The sequence below is a fragment of the Herpailurus yagouaroundi genome, unplaced genomic scaffold, assembly GCF_014898765.1.
Source record: "Herpailurus yagouaroundi ecotype Mexico unplaced genomic scaffold, PumYag 67641, whole genome shotgun sequence".
Classification (NCBI taxonomy): Eukaryota; Metazoa; Chordata; class Mammalia; order Carnivora; family Felidae; genus Herpailurus; species Herpailurus yagouaroundi.
The window spans coordinates 6644096-6649015 of NW_024420442.1; the positions used below are offsets into that span (position 1 = coordinate 6644096).

At 42.6% G+C, this 4920-nt stretch overlaps 1 protein-coding gene across 2 annotated transcripts in view; it reads left to right on the plus strand.

Annotated features, from left to right (window-relative positions):
- Positions 1–6: 6 nt before the first annotated feature.
- Positions 7–4920, plus strand: part of XIAP (X-linked inhibitor of apoptosis) — a 51559-nt gene continuing 46645 nt past the window's right edge. Inside the window, exons 1-2 of one of the 2 annotated variants that reach the window (XM_040468032.1) lie at positions 7–107; positions 370–495. The gene's annotated coding sequence lies outside the window, so the exon portion shown is untranslated. Of the gene's footprint in view, positions 108–369; positions 496–597; positions 717–4920 lie in introns of those variants that run through there. The other variant, XM_040468033.1, reaches the window with a different exon arrangement.

Below are 4920 nucleotides of genomic sequence, written 5' to 3' on the forward strand. Positions count from 1 at the left end.
GGGCCACGATTGTCCTGGCAGCTCCGCTCCGGCCCAGGGAAGTGGCGGGACCTTGGCTGCGCCCCGGGAGGGCTCAGCGCTTTTCGAGGGACTTCGGGGCCCGAAGGGTAAGTTCGAAAATGGCGGAGGGCGAAGAAGGAGGGGCCTTGCAGGGCGGGGGGCTGGCCTCCCAGCGGGGGCAGCAAAAAGAAGCCTGCGAGGGGGCCCAGTGGCGCGGCCGAGGCTGTGAGACCGTCGGACCGTGGCCGGTGTCTCTTTGAGGCCCTGTCGCGGACGCGCCTCGGGTTCCCCGACTCGGGGCTCCTCCGGGAGATGGGCGGGCTGGTGGGTGCGCCTGAGGGAGACGAAGGGACTTCCGTTTCCTTCTAGGCTGGGGCCCGGCGCCGAGCGGAGTTGGCATTTCCAGATTGGGGCTCGGGCCGCCCCTTCTCCAGGACCCTCCCCTCCGGACCGCGCTGGGCGCCGCGGGCGATCCGGGTTGACTCTCCTGGCGCGGTGGGTACTGCCCGTACGGGTTCCTACTTCTCCTCCTCCTCCCCCCCCTCCCTTCCCCGCGGGCCCCGCGCTGCGGGGGAGGGCGGGAAGGCCGCCCCTGCGCGGCGCGGGTGGCCCAGCCGCGGCTCCTTGCCCAGGTTCCCGGGAGCGCCGAAGGAAGGCGTGGGTGGGTGTGTGGCTTCGGGCCGGCCGGTGCCCTCCCAACCCCTGTGACCCCTAAGGTAAATCGAGTCAAAGAACTTTTTTTTTTTTTTTTTTTTTTTAATTATCAAAGAGACCGCCCTCTCCCCACCCCCGAATCTGATGCGTGTGGCAGGTACGGAGCTGGGTGGAGTGTGCCTGCCGGGGGCTTGTGAAGCAGAAAGAATAGGAACCGGAGAGCTTCCGGGAGAGGAAATTAGCTAGTAATTCTTTCCAATCTTTGCTGCCCTAGTCACCTCCCCAGGATATTCTGTGAGTAAAGCAAAATTCAGTCTAACTTTCAGTTTCATTATATTAACTCCTTAATACACTTAATTGTTTTCGGGAAGAGGGGGAGTGGTTATTGCTGAAACTAAAACAGCCCCCTCCACCTCCAAAAAAAAGAAAAATGTCAATCAAAGCTCTGTAAAAACCTGCCTATCCGATTTTAATAATCTACTACTTTGCTTTCAAATCGAATTCTGTCCCTAGGTCTGTCCCACTATGCCTCGGATGGCTAATGACGCATAGAAATGTACTCTTGTAAGACTGGAGGTTGCTATAGTGTTTCTTTCTTCTCTTTTTTTACTTCACACTTCTTAAAACCAGTTCAATAGAACTGTTACAGACGGCCATCTTAGAACTATAACATTTTAGAGTTGGAAGGGATCTTAGTCCAACACTGATATTTTACAAAAGTAGAAAGTAAGGCACAGGAAGATTTCAAGGCTTGTCTAAGGCTACTCAACTACTTAGATTGGAACCCAGGTTGTCTGGCTCCTTGCTCCCGCTCTTTCTGCGCAACTGCTGCCCAGAGCCTCCAAGGAAGAAAATTAAATATTCAGTTCATTGCACACTTCCGAAGCGTATACACTTGGTACCGTACAACTGTGCTACCACTTTCGATGTACGTATTTAACGTTTTATGAAGCCAGTGCTTGAGATATTTTTTCCCCACCATTCAAGAAGTGGCAGCAGTTTGGTTTAAAAAGATTTATACACACACGCATCTACATATTTGAATGGCCTCGGATAACTTCTTGAAGGGTACACAAGAAAAATGTTAACAGTGGCTACTTAAGGGAGGATGGAGAGGGGTGGGACGCTTTTGAATTTGCACGTGGCCTAATGTCCTGTTTGGATTTCTTACCATAAACAAGTATTTTATAATTACATACAATTTTTTAAATTTGCACACATAGGTGTATCAATAAAAATAAGTATTCACCCATCGTATGTATATATAGATATATACGTGTGTGTATTTATGTATCAGTGGTTTGTATTGTAAAATCCACCGTGGTTCCTGTCAGCCCAACCAACTGGCAAAGCAGGCCCGACTATCAGATGCTCACATTTCTTGTTTTCTTCTGTTGCTCCTAATATAAGATGGTAAAAAGAATATATGGTACTAATATTTCTATATTTGTAGGAAATGTGCTAAGTTTTGATTATCGAATAATATGGCAAACTAACATTCAAGATAATTGTATTTGATGCAATGAAAAAATATCTGAATATAGAATCTTTACGGATAAGAAATCATTAAAAAAAATTAAGATCGGAAGGATCCCTGGTGATTTGTAGTTCAGCTCTTCATTTTTTATGAGTACGTTAACCAGGACTCAAAAGAAGAAAAAGTGAATTGCCCAAGATTATGTATCTGATTATTGGCAGAGCTTGGACTAGGGTCTAGGTGCTAGTCCAGTGCCCCTTGTGCTATATTTGGAACTTTATTGCTTTCTAGTGCATTCAGTGACTCCAACTACACAGAAAAAAAATGCCGAGTAAAGGTTAGGCCCATTTCAATAGATAAGAATTATTGTAATTAATGTGCAAATTAATTTGTTCAGTGCTTGAAATATTCTACTGACGTGTTCCCCTTACATTTGATTGTAAACAATCTGTTTAATAAATCCTTTATATTGTAAATGCTTACAGACTCCAAATATGAAATTATGATATTTTACTAGTTTTGTTCTAATATTTAAAAGTCTGGCAGCTAGTGATAATGTGAGGGGTGGGAAGTTACGCTTTATAAAATAAACATTTATTGAGCACCTACTCTATGCCAGGGATTGCACTATGTGGTGCAGGGTTCCAAAGACAAACGTGGCAAAATAGATGTTCTTTTGAGGCTGGGAGATTATCATGAGCTGTCAACTCTCCAGCTTTATCTGTGTGGTCTAATCTGGTAATAGTATTATAAAATGTAATCTGTAGCACAGTTTAAGGTCATTGGCAGTAGATTTGAGGAGACAAAAACAGTATTGGTAAAATAAGTTGATAATTGAATTGAACAAGTGCTCTTTTTCTTTTACTTTTTATTTGAGGGGGAAAAAAGAGCATGTATTGCTCACAAAATTTAAAAGTCCCGGGCTTCCAGCTTTTTACCAGTTCTTCCATTGCAATTACTGGGGAGCAAATATTGTTTTCGTGTCTTAGAGGTCACGTGGTACAATGAGGAGGGCCCTGGATTTGATGCCTGGGTTCTTGTCTTGGCTTTGTTTCCATTTAGCTGTGGGATTGTGAGCAAGTCACTACATATTTCAGTGCCTACACATTTGTATTTTCTTCATAACTTTTTATGAATTAAATACCCCATTTAATTGGAAACAGAATATTGTGAATATTTTAAATTTTAAATATGTTTCTTATAGAAAATTTATGAAATTCAGAATTGTATAAAGAATAAATATAATCCACATTCTTTTATGTTTATTTTTTTTATTTAGGCTCATATTGTATGTAGATTGTCATAATCCTTTTTTCTCATTCAGTATTCTGTATTGAACACTCCTATGTCATGAAGTCTTTTAAAATGTAGTTTTTATTTGTCCTTCATATTATTCTATGTCCCAGTTTCTTCAGTTTTATAAAGTAACAGATTTGGGCTAGTTGATTTAAAAGATTCAAAACCTGTGATAGTAGTTTTTTTTTAACTGATTATCTCAGATCTTATCAAGGAAAAAAATCCCATGTAACAATTCCAAATCTGTTTGGAATAAATACTTAAAGTGAGAATGAATTAAGAACAAGGCGGAGGGGCATCAGGGTGGCTCAGTCGGTCGATCGTCGACTCTCGACTCCGGCTCAGGGATCTTGATTCGTGATCCCAGGGTTGTAGGGTCAAGCCCTGTGTCGGACTCTGTGCTGAGCTTGGAGCCTGCTTAGGATTCTCTCTTTACCTCTGCCCCTCTCCCCCACTTCAGTGCTCATACTCTCTTAAAAGAACAAGGTGGACAGATAAACCTTAATAATTTGTGAATTCTACTTTGATTTATCTTTTTCTGCCTTTTTGATTTGAATATTTTCATTTATTTTAAAATTTCAAGTGCTAAGACTTGAATTTCAATTTGTTGGAGATGTGAATGATAATATGGGTCATTACTGTGTTGAAAGATGGCCTATTTTACCAACTTGGATGGGTATAGAATAGGTTGAAGAATAAGTTGGGCTTCTGGGCTTGAGATTCTGGGATTACCGTAGTACAGAGGAGGGGAAATTTGCGGAAGCTCAGAAGTACTCAGTAACTTGCCCAAGGTCCAAATAGCTATTAAGGTGCAGGGGTAGGATTTGGATTCACATTTCTCTGATTCTAGTAGTGATGCTTTTCTTCCATTGCATGCTGTGTTTCAAAAGATGAAGATCTCTTAGACATTTTTTTTTTTTGAGAGAGTGTGCACATGTGCAAGAGAGTTGGGGGGAGGAGAGGGAGAGGGAGAGTGAGAGAGGATCTCAAGCAGGCTCCAGGCCCCAGCAAGGAGCCTGATGCAGGACTTGATTTGACAACCTGATCCAAGGTCAAGAGTTGGACGCTTAAGTGACTGAGCCACCCAGGTGCCCCTTGGCTACACGTTTTTTGATGGTACCGCTTTGATCAAAATGGACTAATTTGGTATCTTTGGATAAATTGAGCTAAGGTGGGAAATGTTGAACTAGCACTTAGGAAATGGTTTTCAGCTTGAGACAACCCAAACAGCACACCTTGAGCACCTTCTGCTTTGAGCTGAGCTCCAACATCAGTATGTTAACAGTGGCTGGCATGTAGCAAATGCGGGCCTGGTAAAAAATTGTTGACTGAATTCCTCTGCGTTGATAAAGAAATGTATTAGATGAAAAAGGAGAAAACTTCTAAGGCCTTCCAGATAATTTGAAATGAAGGACTTTTCGTGCTCTGAGAAATTAACCAAAGCAGTCGTTGATAATTGTTTTTTTTTTTTCAACGTTTTTTTATTTATTTTT